Below are 20,283 nucleotides of genomic sequence, written 5' to 3'. Positions count from 1 at the left end.
TTCCGGATGGAGTTCCCACTCCCCCGGATGCAATGTCTGACGACTCAGAAAATCCGCTTCCCAATTTTCCACTCCTGGGATGTGGATAGCAGACAGGTGGCAGGAGTGAGACTCCGCCCATAGAATGATTTTGGTCACTTCTTCCATCGCTAGGGAACTCCTTGTTCCCCCCTGATGGTTGATGTACGCAACAGTTGTCATGTTGTCTGATTGAAACCGTATGAACTTGGCCCTCGCTAGCTGAGGCCAAGCCTTGAGAGCATTGAATATCGCTCTCAGTTCCAGAATATTTATCGGTAGAAGAGATTCTTCCCGAGACCAAAGACCCTGAGCTTTCAGGGATCCCCAGACCGCGCCCCAGCCCATCAGACTGGCGTCGGTCGTGACAATGACCCACTCTGGTCTGCGGAATGTCATCCCTTGTGACAGGTTGTCCAGGGACAGCCACCAACGGAGTGAGTCTCTGGTCCTCTGATTTACTTGTATCTTCGGAGACAAGTCTGTATAGTCCCCATTCCACTGACTGAGCATGCACAGTTGTAATGGTCTTAGATGAATGCGCGCAAAAGGAACTATGTCCATTGCCGCTACCATCAAACCTATCACTTCCATGCACTGCGCTATGGAAGGAAGAGGAACGGAATGAAGTATCCGACAAGAGTCTAGAAGTTTTGTTTTTCTGGCCTCTGTCAGAAAAATCCTCATTTCTAAGGAGTCTATTATTGTTCCCAAGAAGGGAACCCTTGTTGACGGAGATAGAGAACTCTTTTCCACGTTCACTTTCCATCCGTGAGATCTGAGAAAGGCCAGGACAATGTCCGTGTGAGCCTTTGCTTGAGGAAGGGACGACGCTTGAATCAGAATGTCGTCCAAGTAAGGTACTACAGCAATGCCCCTTGGTCTTAGCACAGCTAGAAGGGACCCTAGTACCTTTGTGAAAATCCTTGGAGCAGTGGCTAATCCGAAAGGAAGCGCCACGAACTGGTAATGCTTGTCCAGGAATGCGAACCTTAGGAACCGATGATGTTCCTTGTGGATAGGAATATGTAGATACGCATCCTTTAAATCCACCGTGGTCATGAATTGACCTTCCTGGATGGAAGGAAGAATAGTTCGAATGGTTTCCATCTTGAACGATGGAACCTTGAGAAACTTGTTTAAGATCTTGAGATCTAAGATTGGTCTGAACGTTCCCTCTTTTTTGGGAACTATGAACAGATTGGAGTAGAACCCCATCCCTTGTTCTCCTAATGGAACAGGATGAATCACTCCCATTTTTAACAGGTCTTCTACACAATGTAAGAATGCCTGTCTTTTTATGTCTGAAGACAACTGAGACCTGTGGAACCTCCCCCTTGGGGGAAGCCCTTTGAATTCCAGAAGATAACCTTGGGAGACTATTTCTAGCGCCCAAGGATCCAGAACATCTCTTGCCCAAGCCTGAGCGAAGAGAGAGAGTCTGCCCCCCACCAGATCCGGTCCCGGATCGGGGGCCAACATTTCATGCTGTCTTGGTAGCAGTGGCAGGTTTCTTGGCCTGCTTTCCCTTGTTCCAGCCTTGCATTGGTCTCCAAGCTGGCTTGGCTTGAGAAGTATTACCCTCTTGCTTAGAGGACGTAGCACTTTGGGCTGGTCCGTTTCTACGAAAGGGACGAAAATTAGGTTTATTTTTTGCCTTGAAAGGCCGATCCTGAGGAAGGGCGTGACCCTTACCCCCAGTGATATCAGAGATAATCTCTTTCAAGTCAGGGCCAAACAGCGTTTTCCCCTTGAAAGGAATGTTAAGTAGCTTGTTCTTGGAAGACGCATCAGCTGACCAAGATTTCAACCAAAGCGCTCTGCGCGCCACAATAGCAAACCCAGAATTCTTAGCCGCTAACCTAGCCAATTGCAAAGTGGCGTCTAGGGTGAAAGAATTAGCCAATTTGAGAGCATTGATTCTGTCCATAATCTCCTCATAAGGAGGAGAATCACTATCGACCGCCTTTATCAGCTCATCGAACCAGAAACACGCGGCTGTAGCGACAGGGACAATGCATGAAATTGGTTGTAGAAGGTAACCTTGCTGAACAAACATCTTTTTAAGCAAACCTTCTAATTTTTTATCCATAGGATCTTTGAAAGCACAACTATCCTCTATGGGTATAGTGGTGCGTTTGTTTAAAGTGGAAACCGCTCCCTCGACCTTGGGGACTGTCTGCCATAAGTCCTTTCTGGGGTCGACCATAGGAAACAATTTTTTAAATATGGGGGGAGGGACGAAAGGAATACCGGGCCTTTCCCATTCTTTATTAACAATGTCCGCCACCCGCTTGGGTATAGGAAAAGCTTCTGGGAGCCCCGGGACCTCTAGGAACTTGTCCATTTTACATAGTTTCTCTGGGATGACCAACTTGTCACAATCATCCAGAGTGGATAATACCTCCTTAAGCAGAATGCGGAGATGTTCCAACTTAAATTTAAACGTAATCACATCAGGTTCAGCTTGTTGAGAAATGTTCCCTGAATCAGTAATTTCTCCCTCAGACAAAACCTCCCTGGCCCCATCAGACTGGTTTAGGGGCCCTTCAGAACCATTATTATCAGCGTCGTCATGCTCTTCAGTATCTAAAACAGAGCAGTCGCGCTTACGCTGATAAGTGTTCATTTTGGCTAAAATGTTTTTGACAGAATTATCCATTACAGCCGTTAATTGTTGCATAGTAAGGAGTATTGGCGCGCTAGATGTACTAGGGGCCTCCTGAGTGGGCAAGACTCGTGTAGACGAAGGAGGGAATGATGCAGTACCATGCTTACTCCCCTCACTTGAGGAATCATCTTGGGCATCATTGTCATTGTCACATAAATCACATTTATTTAAATGAATAGGAATTCTGGCTTCCCCACATTCAGAACACAGTCTATCTGGTAGTTCAGACATGTTAAACAGGCATAAACTTGATAACAAAGTACAAAAAACGTTTTAAAATAAAACCGTTACTGTCACTTTAAATTTTAAACTGAACACACTTTATTACTGCAATTGCGAAAAAATATGAAGGAATTGTTCAAAATTCACCAAATTTTCACCACAGTGTCTTAAAGCCTTAAAAGTATTGCACACCAAATTTGGAAGCTTTAACCCTTAAAATAACGGAACCGGAGCCGTTTTTAACCTTAACCCCTTTACAGTCCCTGGTATCTGCTTTGCTGAGACCCAACCAAGCCCAAAGGGGAATACGATACCAAATGACGCCTTCAGAAAGTCTTTCCTAAGTATCAGAGCTCCTCTCACATGCGACTGCATGTCATGCCTCTCAAAAACAAGTGCGCAACACCGGCGCGAAAATGAGGCTCTGCCTATGATTTGGGAAAGCCCCTAAAGAATAAGGTGTCTAAAACAGTGCCTGACGATATTATTATATCAAAATACCCAGATTAAATGATTCCTCAAGGCTAAATATGTGTTAATAATGAATCGATTTAGCCCAGAAAAAGTCTACAGTCTTAATAAGCCCTTGTGAAGCCCTTATTTACGATCTTAATAAACATGGCTTACCGGATCCCATAGGGAAAATGACAGCTTCCAGCATTACATCGTCTTGTTAGAATGTGTCATACCTCAAGCAGCAAGAGACTGCTCACTGTTCCCCCAACTGAAGTTAATTGCTCTCAACAGTCCTGTGTGGAACAGCCATGGATTTTAGTGACGGTTGCTAAAATCATTTTCCTCATACAAACAGAAATCTTCATCTCTTTTCTGTTTCTGAGTAAATAGTACATACCAGCACTATTTTAAAATAACAAACTCTTGATTGAATAATAAAAACTACAGTTAAACACTAAAAAACTCTAAGCCATCTCCGTGGAGATGTTGCCTGTACAACGGCAAAGAGAATGACTGGGGTAGGCGGAGCCTAGGAGGGATCATGTGACCAGCTTTGCTGGGCTCTTTGCCATTTCCTGTTGGGGAAGAGAATATCCCACAAGTAAGGATGACGCCGTGGACCGGACACACCTATGTTGGAGAAATTGTTATTCTTTAATAAGAAAGATAATGCCTTTACTACCCATTCCCCAGCTTTGCACAACCAACATTGTTGGTTTCTAAGTCCTTACAGGCCGTCACTTATCTGAGTGCATTTTTATTAGCTTTTCACAACAAGAAACTGCTAATTCATGTGAGCTATATAGATAACATTGTGCTCTCTCTGGTGGAGTTGTGCAGGACACTGCATTAGTTGGATAAAATGCAAGTCAATAGATAATAAATTAATAGCCATGTGATAAGGGGGCTGTCAGAAGAGGCTTAGATACAATGTAATCACAGAGGTTAAAAGTCTATTAATATAACCATGTTGGCTGTGCAAAACCGGTGAATAGGTATTAAAAGGATTATATTTCTTTTTAAACAATAACATTTCTGGAGTTGACTGCCCCTTTAAGACAATATAATCCATTGGATACCAAAAGGGGCTGTAAAACTGAGCACAAGAAAATGCTGAAATCCCATTTACCAGATAAAAGAACATGAATCTATCTTTTTCTTCCATGGTTCAGATAGAATGTACAACTGTAAAAAAAACAAAAAACTTAAAGGGACAGTCCAATTGTTTTCTTTATTGTTTAAAAAGATAGATAATGCCTTTAACTACCCATTTCCAGCTTTGCATAACCAACTTTGTTATATTAATATACTTTCTAACCTCTATGATTCCCTGTTGCTAAGCCCCATTAGGCCACCCCTTATTTCAGTGCTTTTTAAATCTTGCACAACAGCTAGACAGTGCTAGTTCATGTGTGCCATATAGATAGCATTGTGCTCACTCCCATGAAGAATGATAATGGTTATAAAAGAACCAGCACTGATTGGCTAAAATGCAAGATTGTAAAAAGCACTGAGATAAGGGCAACCTGCAGAGGCTTAGAGGTAAAAAGTATATTAAAGGGATAGTCAACAAAAAGATAGATAATCCCTTTATTACCCATTCCCCAGTTTTGCACAACCAACATGGTTCTATTAATATACTTTTAACCTCTGTTATTACCTTGTATCTAAGCCTCTTTTGGCAGCCCCCTGATCACATGGCTATTTCTTTATGATCTATTGACTTGTATTTTAGCCAATTAGTGCAGTGTCATCCACAACTTCACAGGAGAGAGCACAATGTTATCTATATGGCCCACATGGATTAGCAGTCTCCTGTTGTGAAAAGCTAATAAAAAAGCATGTGATAAGAGGCTGTCTGTAGTGGCTTAGAAACAGGCAGAAATTTAGAGGTTTAAATGTTATAAAGTATATTAATATAACAATTTTGGTTGTGCAAAGCTCGGGAATGGGTAGTAAAGACATTATCTATCTTTTTAAACAACAACAATTTTGGTGTTGAATGACCCTTTAATATAGCAGTGCAAAAGTGGGGAATGGGTAAAAAAGGGATTGTGTTTTTAAACAATGACAATTTTCAAATAGACTGGTATGCTCTTCAACAAGAGAATTAAACACATTTGATAACAGGGGTAACCTTGATTATTTTTTTAAATTCTACAATTTATCTGAATCCTGAAAGAAGAATTTTAAGTTTCCTGTCGCTTTAAATGAACAGGGATGTAGTTAAGTGTTTTCTTTTCACATTTTTATGAAGATTAAAAAAAACAGCAAAATGTCAGTTTGGTCTCAAGTGATTTTTAAAGGATAATAATAGTTGAAAAAATGTACATGCTTTAATTTTTTTAGCACGCCGTTTTAAAACTAGTGACCCTACACTACTGTGTGTTTAACCCCAGCAAAAAGGTTAAACACACAATAGAAGTTTTGCTCAGGTCCTGCAGAGCACTGCTGGACCCAAGCAGAAACTACTCCATTCAGCAGCACTAACCGCATGACTTGACTCAGCTGTGTGACTAGCGTTGCTGATTGGATAAGCAGCGGTTTCTGCTCTGAACCAGCAGTGCTCTGAGGGTCCCAATCAATACTTCTACTGTGGGTTTAACCTCTTTGCAGTGGTTAAACACACAGTAGTGTAGGGTCGCTAGTCTTAAAATGACAAGCTCTAATGAAATACAGCATGTATTTTTTTTATTTTTTTTTACTATTATGGCCCTTTAAGGGAAATTAAAGTCACAAATTTCTTTGTTGCATCTAAAACTGCTGTTATATAGTTTAGTGCATCCTCGTTTAGATGAAACAAAGAAAACATTTACAATAATTTCCCTTTAACACAGTCTGTGTCTATTAAAACCCCTAATTTATAACGAGAGAAAAAAATGGCTGTCGGGTTGAAGTTTACCGCTTTAATTAGATCATGCTGTAAATGAGCCTTTTTATTCTTTTTTGTCCACCCACTACTTGTTTGTCTGAGCAGCATCAAAAGTACATTACCTTAAACATCTTGCTTCATATTATGTATATTATACAACTAATGATGTCTGGTATAATAAAGCAAAATCAACAAAGAGCAGTGGCCAGAGAAAATTATTAATAAGTAGTTTTGAAATCACAATCAATTTAAACAGACATTCTGATGCGCATTTTAACTGCCATAATTAATTACAGTATGCAGTGTTTGCATTACTGACCATAGCTATGTGTTTACTTGTGAGATTAACCCCTTACTTGGGAGCTGCAGCATTATAACTTCCAAGGTGCAATGCTTGTGATTCCCAAGGGGGGGCTAACTATATGTTTGCCTGCTGTAACACAGTTATCAAGGTTCAATATTGCAATATGTTTTATTTGTTGCAATACAGTAGCGGACCTACTCAACAGAGGGCCCTGGTGCAAAAAATGGTGTACCCCCCCCCCCCCAAAGGTAACTCAGCAGCAAGCAATAGTAATAATATAGATAGATCACAGATAGATCTGCAAGCTACACTAATAAAAGGCTCCCCTGCATCAGTATTATACAGATTGTGCACATGTCTATGTATAGACTAGCTGTTAAGCCACACCCTCTGCACCTGGGACCCGTTGCCACTGCCCCTGCAGCACCAACAGTAGCTCCGCCCCTGTAGCAATAAGATATTGACACTATCCTCAGAATGAACCATGTTCTTTGCATACAGAGAATAAAACATGCATGCAGTTGTATATTCAGTTTTTGTGCTGATTTCCCAATCCTTATCAATTGTTTTCTCATATATGTCTGACATAATTATCATAGCTGTAAGCCAGAGACCAATGGAGGGAATGCAATCCCACTAGACTACCAGGGATCATTCATTTCTCATACAATTAATAAATAAAACATCTTGATAGCATAGAAGTGGGAACTCATCAGGCCATAGACACAGCCTTTAAAATGTATTTCCTCCACCCTAATCATGCTGCCCTAGGCCCAGTCCTAGTTGGCATAAATATGTCCCTGTGTCAAAGATTCAATTTATTTTTTGCAGAAATTTCCCTTTTGTTCATATTGGAAGCTCCGGTTTATTTTCACCTGTAGTGTGATTTCTTCTCCTTTATGCAGGTTTTAAGCGAAAGTATTTACAGAAAAAATTATTCCATAAATTGATATCTAGAAAGTGTTAAGACATTGTATGTACAATACAATAAATATTTTCATGATAAAAACAGATTTGTAGCAGAGAAATCCCAGGTTTAATAAACCCAGTGTGATTTAGAAGCATCATCCAGCATAAAAAAAATATGAAAAAATATTGTAAGAACATTTTTACCATTTCCATAAGATAGGGTTAATTAATACCATTCATAGTGTTTGTTATTAACAATGTAACTGATGGTGTCCCTGCTCTCTCAAGCAGTCAAGGGGTAAATTATTAACGGAAACTAAATATGACAAATTAACGCTTGAAACAAAGTCATAATTTCTTTTGCAATTGGCTGATTTTCGTAATTCACACTACGTATGTTTAATAATTTACAGTGTTACAGACATCTATCTAAAACATTATTTATTCTACTGCATGGTTTCCACAAGCTGATTTATTGCTCACAAAAAAAAATATTATGCTACTTTAAACAAATTCTTGACTGATTAAATTGTAGCAATTAATTATTAAACATAATATATTGAAAGGAAAATCACACTGTTAATATTTTACAAAACATAACACTTAGAAATGTAATTTTTTTTATACTAAAGCAAAATGGTATATTTCCAGTTGTAACAACATGCCTCTTGTAGTTAAAAGGACCATCCCTTCAGAGAGATGCATTCTGTGCTCTCCTAAGAATGGGCAAATATGACTGCCTATTTGTCTTTAACTTACTAAACACTAAGCCAGCTCATGTTACTCTAGAAGATTTGTGACAGCAAGCTAGATATGGATTCCTGCTAAAACCCCCAGCCACCTTGTAGGGCTGTGACAGGAAGTAATGTACACTGCACAAATGAAGTTTAAAAAAAGAAAAATGTAAAAATCCTTTTAGAATGATGAATAATACATATTGAAGTGACTGCTTTATTTTTTTTTATTACAACAATTAGGGCTAGAATTATAAAGCACTTTGACTGCAGGTTCACACAAGCAAACCTGCAGTCACGATTTATCAAGCAGCGGTCATGAGACTGCTGCTTCCCTACCCTGTTCTCCACCTCTTAGTTGGAGTATTTCTGTCTGTCTCTTCTGACTAGGGAGAATGACAGCTCCTGTTGAACGTGATTAACTGTGCACGGGCAGAGTTGCACGCAAGCGCAAAGGAGCACTCTTGTGCAATGTTAAATGCGACAAGTGAATTGCTGCCCGCCAGAGGAGAGCTCGGACAGACAGGGGCATATATGTCCGCCCCTGTCTGCCATGGAATAATAAATTGAGATCTTAGACTGTTTTATATCCCTTTAAGAACAGATATATACAATAATCACTGTGCAATGTGTAGGAATGTGAAAGTTCTGCATTCCATGGAATACTCTAGCCTATCTGGGTGGAGGAGGGGATAAAAACTATTAGGGCTATTAGACTAGGTTTAATTTTTATTATTTTTATTATTTTATTTTTTTGTAATCTTCGATTTTTTATTTTTTGTAATGTTAGATTATTTAACATTTTCGTAATTTTAGTCTTAGTTTTTGTTTTAAGTTTTTTTAAATTTTTTCGTAGTTTTTTTATTTTATTTTTTTAAATAGTAATGTTAGGTTAAATTTATAGTTTAATCTTAGGTTGGTTTTTTTTCCACAGGTAAGTTTTTATTTATTTTAAGATAGTTATATTTTAAGTTTAATTTAAGGTTTGGTGGGTGTTAGGTGAAGGGGTTTATAGATTAATTTAGTGTTTTGCGATGTGGGGGCCGGCGGTTTAGGGGTTAATAGTTTTTTTTATAGTAGTAGTGATGTGGGGGGCTGGGAGTTTAGGGGTTAATAGGTTTAGTTTAGTGTTGGCTATGTGGGTGGGCGGCGGATTAGGGGATAATAGGTAGTTTATGGGTGTTGTGTACTTTAGCTTTTTTGTTATGAGTTTTGTGAAAAAATTTTGTTTCCCAAAATCCATAACTACTGGTCTCAGATTGCGGAATGGATTGTGGCAGTATAAGCTATAACGCTAGCGTTATAGTCGGACTGCACAACCTGTTATACGGGCGTAATGAAAATCTCACACTCAAAAACATAATTTATGCTTACCTGATAAATTCCTTTCTTCTGTTGTGTGATCAGTCCACGGGTCATCATTACTTCTGGGATATAACTCCTCCCCAACAGGAAATGCAAGAGGATTCACCAGCAGAGCTGCATATAGCTCCTCCCCTCTACGTCAGTCCCAGTCATTCGACCAAGAATCAACGAGAAAGGAGTAACCAAGGGTGAAGTGGTGACTGGAGTATAATTTAAAAGATATTTACCTGCCTTAAAACAGGGCGGGCCGTGGACTGATCACACAACAGAAGAAAGGAATTTATCAGGTAAGCATAAATTATGTTTTCTTCTGTTATGTGTGATCAGTCCACGGGTCATCATTACTTCTGGGATACCAATACCAAAGCAAAAGTACACGGATGACGGGAGGGATAGGCAGGCTCATTATACAGAAGGAACCACTGCCTGAAGAACCTTTCTCCCAAAAATAGCCTCCGAAGAAGCAAAAGTGTCAAATTTGTAAAATTTGGAAAAAGTATGAAGCGAAGACCAAGTTGCAGCCTTGCAAATCTGTTCAACAGAGGCCTCATTCTTAAAGGCCCAAGTGGAAGCCACAGCTCTAGTGGAGTGAGCTGTAATTCTTTCAGGAGGCTGCTGTCCAGCAGTCTCATAGGCTAAACGTATTATGCTACGAAGCCAAAAAGAGAGAGAGGTAGCAGAAGCTTTTTGACCTCTCCTCTGTCCAGAATAAACGACAAACAGGGAAGAAGTTTGGCGAAAATCTTTAGTTGCCTGCAAGTAGAACTTGAGGGCACGAACTACATCCAGATTGTGTAGAAGACGTTCCTTCTTTGAAGAAGGATTTGGGCACAAGTATGGAACAACAATCTCTTGATTGATGTTCCTGTTAGTGACTACCTTAGGTAAGAACCCAGGTTTAGTACGCAGAACTACCTTGTCTGAGTGAAAAATCAGATAAGGAGAATCACAATGTAAGGCTGATAACTCAGAGACTCTTCGAGCCGAGGAAATAGCCATTAAAAACAGAACTTTCCAAGATAACAATTTTATATCAATGGAATGAAGGGGTTCAAACGGAACACCCTGTAAAACGTTAAGAACTAAGTTTAAACTCCATGGCGGAGCAACAGCTTTAAACACAGGCTTGATCCTAGCTAAAGCCTGACAGAAAGCCTGGACGTCTGGATTCTCTGACAGACGCCTGTGTAACAAGATGGACAGAGCTGAAATCTGTCCCTTTAATGAACTAGCTGATAAACCCTTTTCTAAACCTTCTTGTAGAAAAGACAATATCCTAGCGATCCTAACCTTACTCCAGGAGTAACCTTTGGATTCGCACCAGTATAGGTATTTACGCCATATTTTATGGTAAATCCTTCTGGTAACAGGCTTCCTAGCCTGTATCAGGGTATCAATAACCGACTCAGAAAAACCACGTTTTGATAAAATCAAGCGTTCAATTTCCAAGCAGTCAGCTTCAGAGAAGTTAGATTTTGATGTTTGAATGGACCCTGTATCAGAAGGTCCTGTCTTAGAGGTAGAGACCAAGGCGGACAGGATGACATGTCCACTAGATCTGCATACCAAGTCCTGCGTGGCCATGCAGGCGCTATTAGAATCACTGATGCTCTCTCCTGTTTGATTTTGGCAATCAATCGAGGAAGCAGCAGGAAGGGTGGAAACACATAAGCCATCCCGAAGTTCCAAGGTGCTGTCAAAGCATCTATCAGAACCGCTCCCGGATCCCTGGATCTGGACCCGTAGCGAGGAAGTTTGGCGTTCTGGCGAGACGCCATGAGATCTATCTCTGGTTTGCCCCAACGTCGAAGTATTTGGGCAAAGACCTCCGGATGAAGTTCCCACTCCCCCGGATGAAAAGTCTGGCGACTCAAGAAATCCGCCTCCCAGTTCTCCACTCCCGGGATGTGGATTGCTGACAGGTGGCAAGAGTGAGACTCTGCCCAGCGAATTATCCTTGATACTTCCATCATTGCTAGGGAGCTTCTTGTCCCTCCCTGATGGTTGATGTAAGCTACAGTCGTGATGTTGTCCGACTGAAACCTGATGAACCCCCGAGTTGTTAATTGGGGCCAAGCCAGAAGGGCATTGAGAACTGCTCTCAATTCCAGAATGTTTATTGGAAGGAGACTCTCCTCCTGATTCCATAGTCCCTGAGCCTTCAGAGAATTCCAGACAGCGCCCCAACCTAGTAGGCTGGCGTCTGTTGTTACAATTGTCCAGTCTGGCCTGCTGAATGGCATCCCCCTGGACAGGTGTGGCCGATAAAGCCACCATAGAAGAGAATTTCTGGTCTCTTGATTCAGATTCAGAGTAGGGGACAAATCTGAGTAATCCCCATTCCACTGACTTAGCATGCACAATTGCAGCGGTCTGAGGTGTAGGCGTGCAAAAGGTACTATGTCCATTGCCGCTACCATTAAGCCGATCACCTCCATGCATTGAGCTACTGACGGGTGTTGAATGGAATGAAGGACACGGCATGCATTTTGAAGCTTTGTTAACCTGTCTTCTGTCAGGTAAATCTTCATTTCTACAGAATCTATAAGAGTCCCCAAGAATGGAACTCTTGTGAGAGGAAAAAGAGAACTCTTCTTTTCGTTCACTTTCCATCCATGCGACCTTAGAAATGCCAGAACTAGCTCTGTATGAGACTTGGCAGTTTGAAAGCTTGAAGCTTGTATTAGAATGTCGTCTAGGTACGGAGCTACCGAAATCCCTCGCGGTCTTAGTACCGCCAGAAGGGCACCCAGAACCTTTGTGAAGATTCTTGGAGCCGTAGCCAATCCGAATGGAAGAGCTACAAACTGGTAGTGCCTGTCTAAGAAGGCAAACCTTAGATACCGGTGATGATCTTTGTGGATCGGTATGTGAAGGTAAGCATCTTTTAAATCCACTGTGGTCATGTACTGACCCTTTTGGATCATGGGTAAGATTGTCCGAATAGTTTCCATTTTGAACGATGGAACTCTTAGGAATTTGTTTAGAATCTTTAAATCTAAGATTGGCCTGAAAGTTCCCTCTTTTTTGGGAACCACAAACAGGTTTGAGTAGAACCCTTGTCCTTGTTCCGACCGCGGAACCGGATGGATCACACCCATTAATAACAGATCTTGTACACAGCGTAGAAACGCTTCTTTCTTTATCTGGTTTGTTGACAACCTTGACAGATGAAATCTCCCTCTTGGGGGAGATAATTTGAAGTCTAGAAGGTATCCCTGAGATATGATCTCTAGTGCCCAGGGATCCTGAACATCTCTTGCCCAGGCCCGGACGAAGAGAGAAAGTCTGCCCCCCACTAGATCCGGTCCCGGATCGGGGGCTTTCGGTTCATGCTGTCTTTGGGGCAGCAGCAGGTTTCCTGGCCTGCTTGCTCTTGTTCCAGGACTGGTTAGGCTTCCAGCCTTGCCTGTAACGAGCAACAGCTCCTTCCTGTTTTGGTGCAGTGGAGGTTGATGCTGCTCCTGTTTTGAAATTCCGAAAGGGACGAAAATTAGACTGTCTAGCCTTAGCTTTGGCTTTGTCTTGAGGTAGGGCGTGGCCCTTACCTCCTGTAATGTCAGCGATAATTTCTTTCAAACCGGGCCCAAATAAAGACTGCCCCTTGAAAGGTATATTAAGTAATTTGGACTTAGAAGTAACATCAGCTGACCAGGATTTTAGCCACAGCGCCCTACGTGCCTGTATGGCGAATCCTGAGTTCTTAGCCGTAAGCTTGGTTAAATGTACTACGGCCTCCGAAATGAATGAATTAGCTAGTTTAAGGACTCTAAGCCTGTCCGTAATGTCGTCTAGCGTAGATGAACTAAGGTTCTCTTCCAGAGACTCAATCCAAAATGCTGCCGCAGCCGTAATCGGCGCGATACATGCAAGGGGTTGCAATATAAAACCTTGTTGAACAAACATTTTCTTAAGGTAACCCTCTAATTTTTTATCCATTGGATCTGAAAAAGCACAGCTATCCTCCACCGGGATAGTGGTACGCTTAGCTAAAGTAGAAACTGCTCCCTCCACCTTAGGGACCGTTTGCCATAAGTCCCGAGTGGTGGCGTCTATTGGAAACATCTTTCTAAATATTGGAGGGGGTGAGAACGGCACACCGGGTCTATCCCACTCCTTAGTAACAATTTCAGTTAGTCTCTTAGGTATAGGAAAAACGTCAGTACTCGCCGGTACCGCAAAGTATTTATCCAACCTACACAGTTTCTCTGGTATTGCAACGGTGTTACAATCATTGAGAGCTGCTAAGACCTCCCCTAGTAATACACGGAGGTTCTCCAATTTAAATTTAAAATTTTGAAATATCTGAATCCAATCTGTTTGGATCAGAACCGTCACCCACAGAATGAAGCTCTCCGTCCTCATGCTCTGCAAGCTGTGACGCAGTATCAGACATGGCCCTAGTATTGTCAGCGCACTCTGTTCTCACCCCAGAGTGATCACGCTTGCCTCTTAGTTCTGGTAATTTAGACAAAACTTCAGTCATAACAGTAGCCATATCTTGTAATGTTATCTGTAATGGCCGCCCAGATGTACTAGGCGCCATAATATCACGCACCTCCCGGGCGGGAGATGCAGGTACTGCCGCGTGAGGCGAGTTAGTCGGCATAACTCTCCCCTCGCTGTTTGGTGAAATTTGTTCACATTGTACAGATTGACTTTTATTTAAAGTAGCATCAATACAGTTAGTACATAAATTTCTATTGGGCTCCACCTTGGCATTGGAACAAATGACACAGATATCTTCCTCTGAGTCAGACATGTTTAACACACTAGTAATAAACTTGCAACTTGGTTATAATCTTTTTTAGCAAAAACGTACTGTGCCTCAAAGAGGTACTAAACGATTAAATGACAGTTGAAATAATGAACTGAAAAACAGTTATAGCATCAAACTTTAAAACAACACAACTTTTAGCAAAGGTTTGTTCCCATTAGTAAAATAACAATAATTAAATTTGACATAAAAATTACAGAGCAACGTTTTTATTCACAGTCAATATAAAATTCTCACAGCTCTGCTGAGAGAATCTACCTCCCTCCAAAGAAGTTTGAAGACCCCTGAGATCTGTCAGAGATGAACCGGATCATGCAGGAAATATAAGAGTAACTGACTGGAATTTTTTGATGCGTAGCAAAGAGCGCCAAAAACGGCCCCTCCCCCTCACACACAGCAGTGAAGAGAAACGAAACTGTCACAATTAAAAGCAAACAACTGCCAAGTGGAAAATAATGCCCAAATATTTATTCACTCAGTACCTCAGCAATGTAAACGATTCTACATTCCAGCAAAAACGTTTAACATGATAAATACTTATTAAAAGGATTAGTGACTTTTAACAGAGTAGTTCCGGTGAAATACCATCCCCAGAATACTGAAGTGTATACATACATGTCATTATAACGGTATGGCAGGATTTTCTCATCAATTCCATTCAGAAAATAAAAACTGCTACATACCTCAATGCAGATTCATCTGCCCGCTGTCCCCTGATCTGAAGCTTTTACCTCCCTCAGATGGCCGAGAACAGCAATATGATCTTAACTACTCCGGTTAAAATCATAGTAAAAAACTCTGGCAGATTCTTCCTCAAACTCTGCCAGAGAAGTAATAACACGCTCCGGTGCTATTGTAAAATAACAAACTTTTGATTGAAGTCATAAAAACTAAGTATAATCACCATAGTCCTCTCACACATCCTATCTAGTCGTTGGGTGCAAGAGAATGACTGGGACTGACGTAGAGGGGAGGAGCTATATGCAGCTCTGCTGGTGAATCCTCTTGCATTTCCTGTTGGGGAGGAGTTATATCCCAGAAGTAATGATGACCCGTGGACTGATCACACATAACAGAAGAAAGCCATTTTTTGAGTGCGGAATAGAGAGTTGCCTAAAGGCTAAAATGCTAGCAGTATAGCTGTATCGCCGCAACTTGTAAAATGGGAGACCTGCATATTCCGTGCGCAATGGCCAATTTTTTAGCGGTATAGCCATACCGCAACACTTATAATCTTGCTTATAGATTCCATATGTGTCCAAAGTTGTTATTGCGGTATCAGAACACATGGCCCAGTAGAGTAGGCCATTCTATTTACAGTTGTGCTCATAATTTTACATACCCTGGCAGAATTTATGATTTTTCAGAGAATATGAATGATAACACAAAAACTTTTCTTTCACTCATGGTTAGTGTTTGGCTGAAGCCATTTATTATCAATCAACTGTGTTTTCTCTTTTTAAATCATAAAGGCAACAGAAACTACCAAAATGACCCTGATCAAAAGTTTACATACCCTGGTGATTTTGGCCTGATAACATGCACACACAAGTTGACACAAGGGGGTTTGAATGGCTATTAAAGGTAACCATCCTCACCTGTGATCTGTTTTCTTGTAATTAGAGTGTGTGTATAAAAGGTCAATGAGTTTCTGGACTCCTGACAGACCCTTGCATCTTTCATCCAGTGCTGCACTGACGTTTCTGGATTCTGAGTCATGGGAAAAGCAAAAGAATTGTCAAAGGATCTGCGGGAAAAGGTATTTGAACTGTATAAAACAGGAAAGGGATATAAAAAGATATCCAAGGAATTGAGAATGCAAATCAGCAGTGTTCAAACTCTAATAAAGAAGTGGAAAATTAAGGGTTCTGTTGAAACCAAACCATGGCCAGGTAGACCAACTAAAATTTCAGCCACAACTGCCAGGAAAATCGTTCGGGATGCAAAGACAAACCCACAAATAACTTCAGGTGAAATACAGGACATGTGGTGTGGCTGTTTCAAGATGCAAAATAAGGAGGCACTTGAAGAAAGATGGGCTGCATGGTCGAGTCGCCAGAAGAAAGCCATTACTACGCAAATGCCACAAAGTATCCCGCTTACAAAACGCCAAACAGCACAGAGACAAGCCTCAAACCTTCTGGCACACATTTGGAGTGATGAGACCAAAATTGAGCTTTTTGGCCACAACAATAAATGCTACATTTGGAGAGGAGTCAACAAGGCCTATGATGAAAGGTACACCAATCCTACTGTGAAATATTGAGGTGGATCGCTGATGTTTTGGGGATGTGTGAGCTACAAAGGCACAGGAAATTTGGCCAGAATTGATGGCAAGATGAATGCAGTATGTTATCAAACAGAACTCCTCATTTTCCACTTCTTGATTAGAGTTTGAACACTGCTGATTTGTATTCTCAATTCCTTGGATATATTTTTATATCCCTTTCCTGTTTTATACAGTTCAACTACCTTTTTCCCACAGATCCTTTGACAATTCTTTTTCTTTCCCCATGACTCAGAATCCAGAAACGTCAGTGCAGCACTAGATGAAAGTTGCAAGGGTCTGTCAGGAGTCCAGAAACTCATTGACTTTTTATACACACACACTAATCACAAGCAAACAGATCACAGGTGAGGATGGTTACATTTTATAGCCATTCAAACCCCTTTGTGTCAACTTGTGTGCATGTTATCAGGCCAAAATTACCAGGGTATGTAAACTTTTGATCAGGGTAATTTGGGTAGTTTCTGTTGTCATTATGATCTAAAAAGAGTAAACACAGCTGATTGATAATAAATGGCTTCAGCCAAACACTAACCATGAGTGAAAGAAAAGTTTTTGTGTTATGATTTCATATTCTCTGAAAAATGGCCAAGAAATCATAAATTCTGCCAGGGTATGTAAACTTATGAGCACAACTGTACATGTCAGGCTGCAGACAGAACTAATTGCTAAATCGCTCACTTGAACAGTTATCATAGTAACGATAAACACAAAGGAAAATGTGTGTGGCACGATAGTTATTAATGAAATGTAACAAATAAAATAAAACAATGATAAATATTGGGTGGCGATAAATAATGTGAGCTTTGGTAAAGTTAAGAATGCTCATCATTATAATAGTAATAGGGAAATAGTTCTAGGTCAGCATAGTATGAAAACTCTAGATGACGTAGCTATCATGTTCCCCTGGAACAGCCACAACGCCAGCCCCTGCTGGTACGGCCCAATGGGAAACCTCCTGGTTTCCTGGTAGGCCAGTCCGGCCCTGGCGGGGACATCTCCCATGCAAAAAAATGTTGGTTTATGCATCCCAAAGCCCTTTAATACATTTTCTAAACATTTTATTTGGGTGGGAAAAAAAACATTTTGGATTATTTTTTAGTTTAACTATAAATAGAGGTTTCAATTTACAGTTATTTTCTTAATAGAGCACCTAACTAAAATGTTTAAATTCAGAACAGTTATAAATTTGATCATCTGGTCACAAATATAAACAAGCAAAAAATATGTTCCAGCCTCCAATAGTTTAAAAGACCTTTATTCTCTCATAAGTGGTTTATGAGAGAATAAAGGTCTTTTAAACTATTGGAGGCTGGAACATATTTTTTGCTTGCTTGGAGAGTTTGCAGGACAAGGCAGATCCTGAGTTCCGTGCCCCACAAGCCACATATGCTTTGGTGCTGTCTTCTACATTTCCACAAATATAAACACTCTGTCAAGTAAAAAGTAAGAGCTGTTGGGCACGTCTGTTCTATGGTAACCAGTAAATTTGCTAGACTTTAACACGGATAGGCAGTCTGTAATTTGTATAGTGCTACTTTAAACGCATCAGTTTACTTTGAAATTCAATATCAGTTTACACCTTGAATTTGTTTAATGGAATCTAACCAACCAATAAAAAGAGATGCGATAATGGCTTTAAATAGGAGACAGAACTAAGTAATAAGAATTTCTCAACAAACTCAGTAACTGGAAGAGATTAGGGAACTTTGAATGTGTCAGACACCAGTCTGCTGTTTTCTGATTAACACACAACATAAGTGGTCTCACTTGGCATTATTAAAGCAAAGAACATAACGGGGGGCAAATATTGCAATGGTGCCTTAGAAAACATTTCATTTCTATATTTTTTAATTTGAGTATAAAATATTATAAGAGCTAAAGTGCATTCATAATTCATTTCTTTTTTATAAGGAGCACAAATTACTTTTTGTTTTGTTTTTGCTAGATTGGAATTGGAAACATTAAAAGCGATATGAAACCCCCATTTTTTCTTTCATGATTCATATAGAGCAGGGGTGCCCAATAGGTAGATCGGGATCTACTAGTAGATCCCGAAGGCACTGCTGGTAGATCGCAGCCAATATGATCAAAATTATGTGGTCAAGTTACGCAATCTCAACACTGGGGCGTGAGTAGATTATGGTTGCTAGGGATACCGCTTTATCTACCACAGTGTGTGAAGGGGCAGGTCTGATGGTCAGACACAAAAAAGTGCTACAGGATTGGATCTTGAGGGACATCGATTTCAACCAATCAACGTAGATGATTTTTGAACAACAACACAATTGGTCTATCAAAAGCATAAAGCACAGTTAGGAGGGTAAGCGTCAATAGATAGAAAAAGTAAAAGTGGAGGCTGCTGTGCTATGCTAAAGGAACAAGTCTGATTGACGTCTGGCAAATGAACGTGTTGACCTGGTAAGAAATGGTCTGCATGGCGAGCTATTGAAGTTTATTTGTGTAAGCCTCACTGGGTCATATCAGGTCAAACCCGCGGAGCAAAGTAAAGGGGGTCAGTGGCAGTAATTTGAATGCAGTGTTTTGTAACATGGCACAAGGGGTTGTTCCTGTTAACCCAAATTAAAGTCAGTGCTAGTTTTGTCGTCAGGATTAATCTTTATGCTCTTGCACAACCATGTGTTGCTAAATCATGCGATCTTAAAGGGATATGAAACACACATTTTATTTTTTTCATGATTCAGATATAGAACATGCAATTGTAAACAACTTTCTAATTTACTCCTATTATACATTTCTCTTCATTCTCTTGGTATCTTTATTTGAAAAAAAAAACAAAAAACAGGAATATAAGCTTAGGAGCGGGCCTATTTTTAGTGGGTAGATCTCGTTGAGCCGGTCAATTGAAAAGTAGATCCCAACACAATAACGTGGGGGCACCCCTGATATAGAGGATGCATTTTTAAACAACTTTATAATTAACTTCTATTTTCAAATTTTCTTTGTTCCCTTAGTATCTTTTGTTAAAAAGCAGGGAAATAAGCTCAGGAGCGTGCACTTATCTGGAGCACTATATGGCAGCAGTTTTGAAAGAATGTTATCCATATGCAAGAGCACTAGATGGCATGTAGTGCTCCAGACACCTACCTAGGTATATCTTCAACAAAGAATACCATGAGAATGAAGCATTTGACAAGTAAATTGGAAACTTTTTAGAAGTTGTATGTTCTGTCTAAAAAACAAAATATATCTTTTTTATTTTTCATATCCCTTTAAAAATGAGACATTAAACACCTTTTTGCTTTTTGTGCAAAAATTGAGTTTGTCTCAAACTTCCTAGAGAGACCAAAAAGCAAATTCTGTAACCCACGTTAACATTCAAATTGCTGCAAAATCAATAGCTGGATTAGGCACTGTGCAGCATTTAAAAAAAAAACTTAGGTTTGACAATTAATTTTGTTGCCTCTCTAAGAAACAGAGAAGCACAGTTTTTAGACAGACGTGGTTAAAGAGACACTAAACCTAAAATGTTTCTTTCATGATTCAGATTGAGAATACTATACTATACAATGTTCCAATTTACTTCTATTATCTAATTTGCTTAATTCTTTAGATATCCTTTGTTGAAGAAATAGCAATGCAGATGGGTGAGCCAATCACACAAGGCATCTGTGTGCAGCCACCAATCAGCAGCTACTAAACCTATC

At 40.3% G+C, this 20,283-nt stretch overlaps 1 protein-coding gene across 1 annotated transcript in view; it reads right to left on the bottom strand.

The window, feature by feature from the left end:
• Positions 1-20,283, bottom strand: part of SEMA4G (semaphorin 4G) — a 531,345-nt gene that overhangs the window by 42,861 nt on the left and 468,201 nt on the right. The gene's annotated exons all lie outside the window — the stretch shown is intronic.

Source organism: Bombina bombina, chromosome 9, assembly GCF_027579735.1.
Source record: "Bombina bombina isolate aBomBom1 chromosome 9, aBomBom1.pri, whole genome shotgun sequence".
In the NCBI taxonomy this organism is placed as follows: domain Eukaryota; kingdom Metazoa; phylum Chordata; class Amphibia; order Anura; family Bombinatoridae; genus Bombina; species Bombina bombina.
This window is presented reverse-complemented; position numbering and strand designations above follow the sequence as displayed.